The sequence below is a fragment of the Pseudophryne corroboree genome, chromosome 3 (assembly GCF_028390025.1).
Source record: "Pseudophryne corroboree isolate aPseCor3 chromosome 3, aPseCor3.hap2, whole genome shotgun sequence".
In the NCBI taxonomy this organism is placed as follows: domain Eukaryota; kingdom Metazoa; phylum Chordata; class Amphibia; order Anura; family Myobatrachidae; genus Pseudophryne; species Pseudophryne corroboree.
The window spans coordinates 747759386-747775774 of NC_086446.1; the positions used below are offsets into that span (position 1 = coordinate 747759386).

The window sequence follows — 16389 nt, forward strand, 5'->3', positions numbered from 1 at the left end:
CGACCTCGGTGCAAATTTTAGGACTAAAAATAGTATTGTGAGGTGTGAGGTGTTCAGAATAGACTAGAAATGAGTGGAAATTGTGGTTATTGAGGATAATAATACAATAGGATCAAAATTACCCCCACATTCTATGATTTAAGCTGTTTTTGAGGGGTTTTGAAAAAAAAAACACCTGAATCCGACAAAAAAATTTCAGGGAGGTTTTGCCAAAACGCGTCCGAATCCAAAACACGGCCGCGGAACCTAATCCATAACCAAAACACAAAACCCGAAAAATTTCCGGTGCACATCTCTGGTTTACACCATACCTCCTAACTGCTGGAAATACTGTATGTGTGTTCAGGTAAGATGATGTGACAGAGTTGCTGTACACACCAGCGGATGGCTTGAGACAATGAACAGCCCAGTTGCTTAACCAGTGGAGAGGTTTTATTGAAGGTACAGCCATACAGTACTCACTGTTAAAAAGGAGAAGGAGTGGAGCTTGAGCAGATTGGGGTGTCATACAGTTCGCCAGCAGGTGAGTGTTTGTGGAAGCAGATAGCAATACAGGAATGCAGGCAATTGCGTTGAAATTTAATATCTCTGGTGCTAAGGGGAAGACAAATGTCTACAACTGTGACACTCTAACACAGTGACAAGATGGCGCAGCACATGTGTAGTATTTAGGTTGGTTGCCATCTTGGTACAGGATATGAAGCCTCCCTGTATGAGCAATATGGAGGCTGAGCGGTAGCACTCTCCACCTTCAACACCCACTGTCCAGATTTAGGCAGCCCAGTCCCATTTTGAGGGGACTGCCATGTCATCCCACGTTCCGAGTCCATTTGTCACAATTTAGTAGCTGTCCCACTAGTTGATTCCCCTTAAAGACACTGTGTTTTAGGTGAAGGGCATCCCAACACTACCTAATTGCTTTTCATACCCTTGTAACATGGCCATGCCCTACTAGTGTTACCACGCCTCCCAGCAGGCGATCAGGTCTAAACTGCGCATGCGTATGCACCACAATGCGCCGGTGTGTCGCACGGGTACAAAGCGGATCGCCGCTCAGACATGAGTTTGTGCAAAGGATCCATTCGCACGGGCGTTCGCAAGGAGATTGACAGGAAGAAGGTGTTTATCGGTGGCAACTGACCGTTTTCTGGGATTGTTTGGAAAACGCAGGCGTGTCCATGTGTTTGCAGGGAGGGTTCCTGACTTCAATTCCGGTCCCGGACAGGCTGATGTGATCGCAGCGGCTAAGTAAGTCCTGGGCTGCGCAGAGACTCCATAAGATCTGTTTGTACAGCTCTGCTACGAAAAGAAGAGAGAAAAGAATGTCTCTTTGTTGGCACACATGAGATAATTTAAAATTTAACTTTTAATAGATCCATTAAAATTGTCCAAACACGAAATAAGACAATACAATACACCAAATAATAACTAACTACACACAGTGAATGAAATACTTAATAAAGTGAAGTATTATAACCAAGGCTCGCTACCTGTGTCGTATCTTGAATTGATTTAGTTTTATTGTATCTTGCTATGGATCTGAATACTCTGGGATATTGATTCAATGATCTGGATATGGTATAATAGTAAAACTATAATCAGTCTATTGAATTAAATATCCAGATAAATATCCTGTAAATTCCCAGAGATTATGGTACTAAGATCTGTGTAATAACTACTTGGAGTACGATATTAGTTGGTTCCCATACAGTATGATATTGAGGACCCTCCACACACACAATTAAATTGATGTCTTAGCGTTTGGGGATTTATTGCTGTGCATTAAACAATCATAGCAAAGTAATGTTCATAAATTATGCTATTATTCCATTTTCAAAATGAGTGCTTATCCAGTGATTACGTGATGTCTATAATGCTAATATCTTTGCATGATACTTATTGTAGCCACATTAGATTCCTCATGTGTTTCCTTTATTACTGCCAGCTGTGCATAGTAAGAATATGTCATTGTAACTTCATCTATTGCAAATAGATTCAGATTTCTATCTGTGGAGCCTTCAACAAATGGCTGTACTCAAAATAGATACAAATGTAGCCTTCAATAAATGGCTGTACTGCTCACATGTACATGTAATGTAGCTGTTAGAGTGAGGTCACTGAGTCTATCTCGTATTCCTAAATATGATAATTGGGGTGGTCTTTAGTATGCCGAATGACAGTATACCGGCGCCGGAATCCCGACACCCGGCATACCGACATCTATTCTCCCTCGTGGGGGTCCACGACCCCCCTGGAGGGAGAATAAAATATGCGCCACCGTGCCCGCAGCATGGCGAGCGCAGTGAGCCAGCAAGGGGCTCCTTTGCGCTCGCCACAGTGTCGGTATGCCGGCAGTCGGGCTCCCGGCGCCGGTATGCTGGTCACCGGGAGCCCGGGCGCCGTCATACCATACTACACCCGATAATTGAGCTGCTCATAGATTACTGGCAGCAATATAACACACAAACATATAAACATCAAGTATTGACTGGGTTTTACCAGTTGATAGATGCTGCAATTATTGGATTTTTCACTCTAAGATATTCAGCATATGCTACACATGCGATCGCACACTTGCACAGCTAAAATACACTCCGCCTGTAGGCGGCGACTATCTGATCGCAGCAGTGCAAAAATCGCCTGCTAGCGATCAGGTCTGAATTACCCCCATGGTCCACAATGGAAGACGGTGGCGGTGGATGAATTCTGACAATAATGGTAGCATTGGTGTGAGTATGCCTGGCGTATCTACAACCTGGCTCACTTCTCTACTCTTTTCCCTGCTTAGTACATCTCTCCCTTGACCACTGATTATTCATGTTAGTGCTGCATAAGGGGTGTGTGGGCGTCAGTTGGGTCTTACACTTGGCTGCACAGATGCAAGCACCGAAATTACACACAAGACAACACCTTTGATAAGATGCCCCTAAATGGTGCATTTGCATAAGCAACCCACAATCTCCTCTTCTGCGCATACTGTATGTTGGGGTCCATTGTTTGTGCACTGTGGCCGAATTTAGACTTTGGACTTCCCACTGAAAAAAATGTAGTCATCGTCCAGCTGCCGTATTCTCGCGGGTTTTGTATTCTATTAGTCCCCGTGCATCGGCGCCATCTTCACTCCGACATTGATCTGCTGTTGTAGAGGTGATTTAGGGGCTCTGCTGTTCTATTAGGGGGCTCTGCTGCCCCCCCAAACATAAATATATATTTAAAAAAACATTGTGCTCTGTGTCCACCCATGTGTTCTGTCCTCCAAAGGCCTGCTGTTGTAGGGGTGATTCAGGAGCTCTGCTGATCTGACAGGGGGCTATGTTGCCCCCAAAACATTATATATATATATATATATATATATATACATTGTGCTCTGCTCTCATTTGTGCTCTGTCCCTCATAGGCCTGCTGTGTTTTAGGGGCGATTTAGGGGCTCAGTGCTGATCTGTCAGGGGGCTCTGCTCGCTGCCCACCAAAAATAATATATTTTAAATACATTTTTGTGCTGTATCATCATCCCAGGCCAGTACACATCCAGGGACTGCTGCTGTGTGCATCTATCTAGGGCCCTTGGGGTGTTTTGCTCTCCGTCCATCCACGGGCTTTGGCCCAGAGTTAAAACATTTTTTTTTAAATAAACTAATAAAACAAAACACTGTCGGTGAAAGTGATCCACGGTGCATCATTCTCTGTGACTTATACACGTATTGTTGAGTGACGCTGTCGGTGAAAGTGATCCGCAGTGCATCATTCTCTGTGACTTATACACGTATTGTTGAGTGACGCTGTCGGTGAAAGTGATCCGCAGTGCATCATTCTCTGTGACTTATACACGTATTGTTGAGTGACGCTATAGGTGAAAGTGATCCGCAGTGCATCATTCTCTATGACTTATACACATATTGTTGAGTGACGCTGTCGGTGAAAGTGATCCGCAGTGCATCATTCTCTATGACTTATACACGTACTGTTGAGTGACGCTGTCGGTGAAAGTGATCCGCAGTGCATCATTCTCTGTGACTTATACACGTATTGTTGAGTGACGCTGTCGGTGAAAGTGATCCGCAGTGCATCATTCTCTGTGACTTATACACGTATTGTTGAGTGACGCTGTCGGTGAAAGTGATCCGCGGTGCATCATTCTCTGTGACTTATACACGTATTGTTGAGTGACGCTGTCGGTGAAAGTGATCCACGGTGCATCATTCTCTGTGACTTATACACGTATTGTTGAGTGACGCTGTCGGTGAAAGTGATCCACGGTGCATCATTCTCTGTGACTTATACACGTATTGTTGAGTGACGCTGTCGGTGAAAGTGATCCACAGTGCATCATTCTCTGTGACTTATACATGTATTGTTGAGTGACGCTGTCGGTGAAAGTGATCCGCAGTGCATCATTCTCTGTGACTTATACACGTATTGTTGAGTGACGCTGTCGGTGAAAGTGATCCACAGTGCATCATTCTCTGTGACTTATACACGTATTGTTGAGTGACGCTGTCGGTGAAAGTGATCCACAGTGCATCATTCTCTGTGACTTATACATGTATTGTTGAGTGATACTGTCGGTGAAAGTGATCCACAGTGCATCATTCTCTGTGACTTATACATGTATTGTTGAGTGATACTGTCGGTGAAAGTGATCCACAGTGCATCATTCTCTGTGACTTATACATGTATTGTTGAGTGATACTGTCGGTGAAAGTGATCCACAGTGCATCATTCTCTGTGACTTATACATGTATTGTTGAGTGATACTGTCGGTGAAAGTGATCCACAGTGCATCATTCTCTGTGACTTATACACGTATTGTTGAGTGACGCTGTCGGTGAAAGTGATCCACAGTGCATCATTCTCTGTGACTTATACACGTATTGTTGAGTGACGCTGTCGGTGAAAGTGATCCACGGTGCATCATTCTCTGTGACTTATACACGTATTGTTGAGTGACGCTGTCGGTGAAAGTGATCCACAGTGCATCATTCTCTGTGACTTATACACGTATTGTTGAGTGATACTGTCTGTGAAAGTGATCCGCAGTGCATCATTCTCTGTGACTTATACACGTATTGTTGAGTGATACTGTCGGTGAAAGTGATCCGCAGTGCATCATTCTCTGTGACTTATACACGTATTGTTGAGTGACGCTGTCGGTGAAAGTGATCCACGGTGCATCATACTCTGTGACTTATACACGTATTGTTGAGTGATGCTGTCGGTGAAAGTGATCCGCAGTGCATCATTCTCTGTGACTTATACACGTATTGTTGAGTGATGCTGTCGGTGAAAGTGATCCACAGTGCATCAGTCTCTGTGACTTATACACGTATTGTTGAGTGACGCTGTCGGTGAAAGTGATCCACGGTGCATCATTCTCTGTGACTTATACACGTATTGTTGAGTGACGCTGTCGGTGAAAGTGATCCGCAGTGCATCATTCTCTGTGACTTATACACGTATTGTTGAGTGACGCTGTCGGTGAAAGTGATTCACAGTGCATCATTCTCTGTGACTTATACACGTATTGTTGAGTGACGCTGTCGGTGAAAGTGATCCGCAGTGCATCATTCTCTGTGACTTATACACGTATTGTTGAGTGACGCTGTCGGTGAAAGTGATCCGCAGTGCATCATTCTCTGTGACTTATACACGTATTGTTGAGTGACGCTATAGGTGAAAGTGATCCGCAGTGCATCATTCTCTATGACTTATACACATATTGTTGAGTGACGCTGTCGGTGAAAGTGATCCGCAGTGCATCATTCTCTATGACTTATACACGTACTGTTGAGTGACGCTGTCGGTGAAAGTGATCCGCAGTGCATCATTCTCTGTGACTTATACACGTATTGTTGAGTGACGCTGTCGGTGAAAGTGATCCGCAGTGCATCATTCTCTGTGACTTATACACGTATTGTTGAGTGACGCTGTCGGTGAAAGTGATCCGCAGTGCATCATTCTCTGTGACTTATACACGTATTGTTGAGTGACGCTGTCGGTGAAAGTGATCCACGGTGCATCATTCTCTGTGACTTATACACGTATTGTTAAGTGACGCTGTCGGTGAAAGTGATCCACGGTGCATCATTCTCTGTGACTTATACACGTATTGTTGAGTGACGCTGTCGGTGAAAGTGATCCACAGTGCATCATTCTCTGTGACTTATACACGTATTGTTGAGTGACGCTGTCGGTGAAAGTGATCCACGGTGCATCATTCTCTGTGACTTATACACGTATTGTTGAGTGACGCTGTCGGTGAAAGTGATCCACAGTGCATCATTCTCTGTGACTTATACACGTATTGTTGAGTGACGCTGTCGGTGAAAGTGATCCACGGTGCATCATTCTCTGTGACTTATACACGTATTGTTGAGTGACGCTGTCGGTGAAAGTGATCCACAGTGCATCATTCTCTGTGACTTATACACGTATTGTTGAGTGACGCTGTCGGTTAAAGTGATCCACAGTGCATCATTCTCTGTGACTTATACATGTATTGTTGAGTGACGCTGTCGGTGAAAGTGATCCGCAGTGCATCATTCTCTGTGACTTATACACGTATTGTTGAGTGACGCTGTCGGTGAAAGTGATCCACAGTGCATCATTCTCTGTGACTTATACACGTATTGTTGAGTGACGCTGTCGGTGAAAGTGATCCACAGTGCATCATTCTCTGTGACTTATACATGTATTGTTGAGTGATACTGTCGGTGAAAGTGATCCACAGTGCATCATTCTCTGTGACTTATACATGTATTGTTGAGTGATACTGTCGGTGAAAGTGATCCACAGTGCATCATTCTCTGTGACTTATACATGTATTGTTGAGTGATACTGTCGGTGAAAGTGATCCACAGTGCATCATTCTCTGTGACTTATACATGTATTGTTGAGTGATACTGTCGGTGAAAGTGATCCACAGTGCATCATTCTCTGTGACTTATACACGTATTGTTGAGTGACGCTGTCGGTGAAAGTGATCCACGGTGCATCATTCTCTGTGACTTATACACGTATTGTTGAGTGACGCTGTCGGTGAAAGTGATCCACAGTGCATCATTCTCTGTGACTTATACACGTATTGTTGAGTGATACTGTCTGTGAAAGTGATCCGCAGTGCATCATTCTCTGTGACTTATACACGTATTGTTGAGTGATACTGTCGGTGAAAGTGATCCGCAGTGCATCATTCTCTGTGACTTATACACGTATTGTTGAGTGACGCTGTCGGTGAAAGTGATCCACGGTGCATCATACTCTGTGACTTATACACGTATTGTTGAGTGATGCTGTCGGTGAAAGTGATCCGCAGTGCATCATTCTCTGTGACTTATACACGTATTGTTGAGTGATGCTGTCGGTGAAAGTGATCCACAGTGCATCAGTCTCTGTGACTTATACACGTATTGTTGAGTGACGCTGTCGGTGAAAGTGATCCACGGTGCATCATTCTCTGTGACTTATACACGTATTGTTGAGTGACGCTGTCGGTGAAAGTGATCCGCAGTGCATCATTCTCTGTGACTTATACACGTATTGTTGAGTGACGCTGTCGGTGAAAGTGATTCACAGTGCATCATTCTCTGTGACTTATACACGTATTGTTGAGTGACGCTGTCGGTGAAAGTGATCCGCAGTGCATCATTCTCTGTGACTTATACACGTATTGTTGAGTGACGCTGTCGGTGAAAGTGATCCGCAGTGCATCATTCTCTGTGACTTATACACGTATTGTTGAGTGACGCTATAGGTGAAAGTGATCCGCAGTGCATCATTCTCTATGACTTATACACATATTGTTGAGTGACGCTGTCGGTGAAAGTGATCCGCAGTGCATCATTCTCTATGACTTATACACGTACTGTTGAGTGTCGCTGTCGGTGAAAGTGATCCGCAGTGCATCATTCTCTGTGACTAATACACATATTGTTGAGTGACGCTGTCGGTGAAAGTGATCCGCAGTGCATCATTCTCTGTGACTTATACACGTATTGTTGAGTGACGCTATAGGTGAAAGTGATCCGCAGTGCATCATTCTCTATGACTTATACACATATTGTTGAGTGACGCTGTCGGTGAAAGTGATCCGCAGTGCATCATTCTCTATGACTTATACACGTACTGTTGAGTGACGCTGTCGGTGAAAGTGATCCGCAGTGCATCATTCTCTGTGACTTATACACGTATTGTTGAGTGACGCTGTCGGTGAAAGTGATCCGCAGTGCATCATTCTCTGTGACTTATACACGTATTGTTGAGTGACGCTGTCGGTGAAAGTGATCCGCAGTGCATCATTCTCTGTGACTTATACACGTATTGTTGAGTGACGCTGTCGGTGAAAGTGATCCACGGTGCATCATTCTCTGTGACTTATACACGTATTGTTAAGTGACGCTGTCGGTGAAAGTGATCCACGGTGCATCATTCTCTGTGACTTATACACGTATTGTTGAGTGACGCTGTCGGTGAAAGTGATCCACAGTGCATCATTCTCTGTGACTTATACACGTATTGTTGAGTGACGCTGTCGGTGAAAGTGATCCACGGTGCATCATTCTCTGTGACTTATACACGTATTGTTGAGTGACGCTGTCGGTGAAAGTGATCCACAGTGCATCATTCTCTGTGACTTATACACGTATTGTTGAGTGACGCTGTCGGTGAAAGTGATCCACGGTGCATCATTCTCTGTGACTTATACACGTATTGTTGAGTGACGCTGTCGGTGAAAGTGATCCACAGTGCATCATTCTCTGTGACTTATACACGTATTGTTGAGTGACGCTGTCGGTTAAAGTGATCCACAGTGCATCATTCTCTGTGACTTATACATGTATTGTTGAGTGACGCTGTCGGTGAAAGTGATCCGCAGTGCATCATTCTCTGTGACTTATACACGTATTGTTGAGTGACGCTGTCGGTGAAAGTGATCCACAGTGCATCATTCTCTGTGACTTATACACGTATTGTTGAGTGACGCTGTCGGTGAAAGTGATCCACAGTGCATCATTCTCTGTGACTTATACATGTATTGTTGAGTGATACTGTCGGTGAAAGTGATCCACAGTGCATCATTCTCTGTGACTTATACATGTATTGTTGAGTGATACTGTCGGTGAAAGTGATCCACAGTGCATCATTCTCTGTGACTTATACATGTATTGTTGAGTGATACTGTCGGTGAAAGTGATCCACAGTGCATCATTCTCTGTGACTTATACATGTATTGTTGAGTGATACTGTCGGTGAAAGTGATCCACAGTGCATCATTCTCTGTGACTTATACACGTATTGTTGAGTGACGCTGTCGGTGAAAGTGATCCACGGTGCATCATTCTCTGTGACTTATACACGTATTGTTGAGTGACGCTGTCGGTGAAAGTGATCCACAGTGCATCATTCTCTGTGACTTATACACGTATTGTTGAGTGATACTGTCTGTGAAAGTGATCCGCAGTGCATCATTCTCTGTGACTTATACACGTATTGTTGAGTGATACTGTCGGTGAAAGTGATCCGCAGTGCATCATTCTCTGTGACTTATACACGTATTGTTGAGTGACGCTGTCGGTGAAAGTGATCCACGGTGCATCATACTCTGTGACTTATACACGTATTGTTGAGTGATGCTGTCGGTGAAAGTGATCCGCAGTGCATCATTCTCTGTGACTTATACACGTATTGTTGAGTGATGCTGTCGGTGAAAGTGATCCACAGTGCATCAGTCTCTGTGACTTATACACGTATTGTTGAGTGACGCTGTCGGTGAAAGTGATCCACGGTGCATCATTCTCTGTGACTTATACACGTATTGTTGAGTGACGCTGTCGGTGAAAGTGATCCGCAGTGCATCATTCTCTGTGACTTATACACGTATTGTTGAGTGACGCTGTCGGTGAAAGTGATTCACAGTGCATCATTCTCTGTGACTTATACACGTATTGTTGAGTGACGCTGTCGGTGAAAGTGATCCGCAGTGCATCATTCTCTGTGACTTATACACGTATTGTTGAGTGACGCTGTCGGTGAAAGTGATCCGCAGTGCATCATTCTCTGTGACTTATACACGTATTGTTGAGTGACGCTATAGGTGAAAGTGATCCGCAGTGCATCATTCTCTATGACTTATACACATATTGTTGAGTGACGCTGTCGGTGAAAGTGATCCGCAGTGCATCATTCTCTATGACTTATACACGTACTGTTGAGTGTCGCTGTCGGTGAAAGTGATCCGCAGTGCATCATTCTCTGTGACTAATACACATATTGTTGAGTGACGCTGTCGGTGAAAGTGATCCACAGTGCATCATTCTCTGTGACTTATACACGTATTGTTGAGTGACGCTGTCGGTGAAAGTGATCCACGGTGCATCATTCTCTGTGACTTATACACATATTGTTGAGTGACGCTGTCGGTGAAAGTGATCCACAGTGCATCATTCTCTGTGACTTATACACGTATTGTTGAGTGACGCTGTCGGTGAAAGTGATCCACGGTGCATCATTCTCTGTGACTTATACACGTATTGTTGAGTGACGCTGTCGGTGAAAGTGATCCACAGTGCATCATTCTCTGTGACTTATACACGTATTGTTGAGTGATACTGTCTGTGAAAGTGATCCGCAGTGCATCATTCTCTGTAACTTATACACGTATTGTTGAGTGATACTGTCGGTGAAAGTGATCTGCAGTGCATCATTCTCTGTGACTTATACACGTATTGTTGAGTGATACTGTCGGTGAAAGTGATCCGCAGTGCATCATTCTCTGTGACTTATACACGTATTGTTGAGTGACGCTGTCGGTGAAAGTGATCCACAGTGCATCATTCTCTGTGACTTATACACGTATTGTTGAGTGATACTGTCTGTGAAAGTGATCCGCAGTGCATCATTCTCTGTGACTTATACACGTATTGTTGAGTGATACTGTCGGTGAAAGTGATCCGCAGTGCATCATTCTCTGTGACTTATACATGTATTCTTGAGTGACGCTGTCGGTGAAAGTGATCCGCAGTGCATCATTCTCTGTGACTTATACACGTATTGTTGAGTGATGCTGTTGGTGAAAGTGATTCACAGTGCATCATTCTCTGTGACTTATACACGTATTGTTGAGTGACGCTGTCTGTAAAAGTGATCCACAGTGCATCATTCTCTGTGACTTATACACATATTGTTGAGTGACGCTGTCGGTGAAAGTGATCCACAGTGCATCATTCTCTGTGACTTATACACGTATTGTTGAGTGATGCTGTTGGTGAAAGTGATTCACAGTGCATCATTCTCTGTGACTTATACATGTATTCTTGAGTGACGCTGTCGGTGAAAGTGATCCGCAGTGCATCATTCTCTGTGACTTATACATGTATTCTTGAGTGACGCTGTCGGTGAAAGTGATCCGCAGTGCATCATTCTCTGTGACTTTTACACGTATTCTTGAGTGACGCTGTCGGTGAAAGTGATCCGCAGTGCATCATTCTCTGTGACTTATACATGTATTCTTGAGTGACGCTGTCGGTGAAAGTGATCCACAGTGCATCATTCTCTGTGACTTATACACGTATTGTTGAGTGACGCTATAGGTGAAAGTGATCCGCAGTGCATCATTCTCTATGACTAATACACATATTGTTGAGTGACGCTGTCGGTGAAAGTGATCCACAGTGCATCATTCTCTGTGACTTATACACGTATTGTTGAGTGATGCTGTTGGTGAAAGTGATTCACAGTGCATCATTCTCTGTGACTTATACACGTATTGTTGAGTGACGCTGTCTGTGAAAATGATCCGCAGTGCATCATTCTCTGTGACTTATACATGTATTCTTGAGTGACGCTGTCGGTGAAAGTGATCCGCAGTGCATCATTCTCTGTGACTTGTACACGTATTGTTGAGTGATGCTGTTGGTGAAAGTGATTCACAGTGCATCATTCTCTGTGACTTATACACGTATTGTTGAGTGACGCTGTCTGTGAAAGTGATCCACAGTGCATCATTCTCTGTGACTTATACACGTATTGTTGAGTGACGCTGTCGGTGAAAGTGATCCACAGTGCATCATTCTCTGTGACTTATACACATATTGTTGAGTGACGCTGTCTGTGAAAGTGATCCGCAGTGCATCATTCTCTGTGACTTATACATGTATTCTTGAGTGACGCTGTCGGTGAAAGTGATCCGCAGTGCATCATTCTCTGTGACTTGTACACGTATTGTTGAGTGATGCTGTTGGTGAAAGTGATTCACAGTGCATCATTCTCTGTGACTTATACACGTATTGTTGAGTGACGCTGTCTGTGAAAGTGATCCACAGTGCATCATTCTCTGTGACTTATACACGTATTGTTGAGTGACGCTGTCGGTGAAAGTGATCCACAGTGCATCATTCTCTGTGACTTATACACATATTGTTGAGTGACGCTGTCTGTGAAAGTGATCCGCAGTGCATCATTCTCTGTGACTTATACATGTATTCTTGAGTGACGCTGTCGGTGAAAGTGATCCGCAGTGCATCATTCTCTGTGACTTATACATGTATTCTTGAGTGACGCTGTCGGTGAAAGTGATCCGCAGTGCATCATTCTCTGTGACTTATACACGTATTCTTGAGTGACGCTGTCGGTGAAAGTGATCCGCAGTGCATCATTCTCTGTGACTTATACATGTATTCTTGAGTGACGCTGTCGGTGAAAGTGATCCGCAGTGCATCATTCTCTGTGACTTATACACGTATTGTTGAGTGACGCTATAGGTGAAAGTGATCCGCAGTGCATCATTCTCTATGACTTATACACATATTGTTGAGTGACGCTGTCGGTGAAAGTGATCCACAGTGCACCATTCTCTGTGACTTATACACGTATTGTTGAGTGATGCTGTTGGTGAAAGTGATCCACAGTGCATCATTCTCTGTGACTTATACACGTATTGTTGAGTGATGCTGTTGGTGAAAGTGATCCGCAGTGCATCATTCTCTATGACTTATACACGTATTGTTGAGTGACGCTGTCGGTGAAAGTGATCCACAGTGCATCATTCTCTGTGACTTATACACGTATTGTTGAGTGATGCTGTTGGTGAAAGTGATCCACAGTGCATCATTCTCTGTGACTTATACACGTATTGTTGAGTGATGCTGTTGGTGAAAGTGATCCACAGTGCATCATTCTCTGTGACTTATACACGTATTGTTGAGTGATGCTGTTGGTGAAAGTGATTCACAGTGCATCATTCTCTGTGACTTATACATGTATTCTTGAGTGACGCTGTCGGTGAAAGTGATCCGCAGTGCATCATTCTCTGTGACTTTTACACGTATTCTTGAGTGACGCTGTCGGTGAAAGTGATCCGCAGTGCATCATTCTCTGTGACTTATACATGTATTCTTGAGTGACGCTGTCGGTGAAAGTGATCCACAGTGCATCATTCTCTGTGACTTATACACGTATTGTTGAGTGACGCTATAGGTGAAAGTGATCCGCAGTGCATCATTCTCTGTGACTTATACACGTATTGTTGAGTGCCGCTGTCGGTGAAAGTGATCCGCAGTGCATCATTCTCTGTGACTTATACACGTATTGTTGAGTGCCGCTGTCGGTGAAAGTGATCCACAGTGCATCATTCTCTGTGACTTATACACGTATTGTTGAGTGACGCTGTCGGTGAAAGTGATCCGCAGTGCATCATTCTCTGTGACTTAGACACGTATTGTTGAGTGCCGCTGTCGGTGAAAGTGATCCACAGTGCATCATTCTCTGTGACTTATACACGTATTGTTGAGTGATGCTGTTGGTGAAAGTGATCCACAGTGCATCATTCTCTGTGACTTATACACTTATTGTTGAGTGATGCTGTTGGTGAAAGTGATCCACAGTGCATCATTCTCTCTGACTTATACACGTATTGTTGAGTGATGCTGTTGGTGAAAGTGATCCACAGTGCATCATTCTCTGTGACTTAAACACGTATTGTTGAGTGATGCTGTTGGTGAAAGTGATCCACAGTGCATCATTCTCTGTGACTTATACACGTATTGTTGAGTGACGCTATAGGTGAAAGTGATCCACAGTGCATCATTCTCTGTGACTTATACACGTATTCTTGAGTGACGCTGTCGGTGAAAGTGATCCGCAGTGCATCATTCTCTGTGACTTATACACGTATTCTTGAGTGACGCTGTCGGTGAAAGTGATCCGCAGTGCATCATTCTCTGTGACTTATACATGTATTCTTGAGTGACGCTGTCGGTGAAAGTGATCCACAGTGCATCATTCTCTGTGACTTATACACGTATTGTTGAGTGACGCTATAGGTGAAAGTGATCCGCAGTGCATCATTCTCTGTGACTTATACACGTATTGTTGAGTGCCGCTGTCGGTGAAAGTGATCCGCAGTGCATCATTCTCTGTGACTTATACACGTATTGTTGAGTGCCGCTGTCGGTGAAAGTGATCCACAGTGCATCATTCTCTGTGACTTATACACGTATTGTTGAGTGACGCTGTCGGTGAAAGTGATCCGCAGTGCATCATTCTCTGTGACTTAGACACGTATTGTTGAGTGCCGCTGTCGGTGAAAGTGATCCACAGTGCATCATTCTCTGTGACTTATACACGTATTGTTGAGTGATGCTGTTGGTGAAAGTGATCCACAGTGCATCATTCTCTGTGACTTATACACTTATTGTTGAGTGATGCTGTTGGTGAAAGTGATCCACAGTGCATCATTCTCTCTGACTTATACACGTATTGTTGAGTGATGCTGTTGGTGAAAGTGATCCACAGTGCATCATTCTCTGTGACTTAAACACGTATTGTTGAGTGATGCTGTTGGTGAAAGTGATCCACAGTGCATCATTCTCTGTGACTTATACACGTATTGTTGAGTGACGCTATAGGTGAAAGTGATCCACAGTGCATCATTCTCTGTGACTTATACACGTATTCTTGAGTGACGCTGTCGGTGAAAGTGATCCGCAGTGCATCATTCTCTGTGACTTATACACGTATTCTTGAGTGACGCTGTCGGTGAAAGTGATCCGCAGTGCATCATTCTCTGTGACTTATACATGTATTCTTGAGTGACGCTGTCGGTGAAAGTGATCCACAGTGCATCATTCTCTGTGACTTATACACGTATTGTTGAGTGACGCTATAGGTGAAAGTGATCCGCAGTGCATCATTCTCTGTGACTTATACACGTATTGTTGAGTGACGCTATAGGTGAAAGTGATCCACAGTGCATCATTCTCTGTGACTTATACACGTATTGTTGAGTGACGCTATAGGTGAAAGTGATCCGCAGTGCATCATTCTCTGTGACTTATACACATATTGTTGAGTGACGCTGTCGGTGAAAGTGATCCACAGTGCATCATTCTCTGTGACTTATACACGCAGGCTCGGTGACAGGGGGGGTCAAAGGGGACAGCCGTCCCGGCCCCCGACGTTGTGAGGGGCCCCAAGGTCCAGCGGCGGCAGCATGTAACAGATCTAAATAATAATATATATTGCGGCATCGCGCCCGCTGCGGGCCGCCCGCTGTGCAGTTAAAAGTAATCAATAACTGACCTTTTTTTTCAGCTCCCCCACCCCCATGATCTGTGGTCACCACTTAGCATCCCCAAGCCCAGCCCCAGGTCAGCTGTCACACAACGCTACCTCCGGACCTCCCCTCCTCTCCCAGTCATCCCCGCCCGCCCTGTCTCTGCTGTAAGGAGCGTGAGCAGGCAGGCAGGAGCAGGATTGCGGGACTGCTGGCAGCTTGTTGCGGCGGGGTTCATCAAGCTGGTCACTCGGAGGCTGAGCCTCGTTGATTCACGGTGCCGGCGGCTGTGTCTGGTAAGTCAAGTGTCTGCACTGCAGGTGCACTCGGCTCTCCAGCAGGAGTTTGGGGCTTTGGGATGGGCTGCATGCAGGCACATATCATGGATGCATGTGCATGCATTACATCTGCCCTGTAAACCTGGTATTACTGTAGGTAAGAGCGAAGATTGCAGGGCGAGAAAAGGTAGGGATGGCCATTATGGTGGGGCATGCTGGATCGTTACAGGTGAGTATAACTCTCTCTCCCTCTCCCATAATGTGTAAAAATGGGGACTGCCTGCCATAATGTGTAAAAATGGGGGACTCTGCCTGCCTAATGTGTAAAAAAGGGGACTCTGCTGCTGTAATGTGTAAAAAGGGAGACTCTGCCTGACGTAATGTGTAAAAGGAGCTCTGTAGTCACGCCCCTATATTTGTATATTGGGGGGGCCCACAGGGATATCAGTGTACCGGGCCCCAAGATTTCTGTTGCCGGCCCTGTATACACGTATTGTTGAGTGATGCTGTCGGTGAAAGTGATCCGCAGTGCATCATTCTCTGTGACTTATACACGTATTGTTG

The 16389-nt window shown here is 44.6% G+C and overlaps 1 long non-coding RNA gene across 1 annotated transcript in view; it reads right to left on the reverse strand.

The window, feature by feature from the left end:
• Nucleotides 1-435: 435 nt before the first annotated feature.
• The window catches only part of LOC135058227 (uncharacterized), a 120630-nt gene continuing 104676 nt past the window's right edge, over nucleotides 436-16389 (reverse strand). The window contains exon 3 of the long non-coding RNA XR_010244693.1: nucleotides 436-1299. This is a non-coding gene — a long non-coding RNA (uncharacterized LOC135058227). The remainder of the gene's footprint in view (nucleotides 1300-16389) is intronic.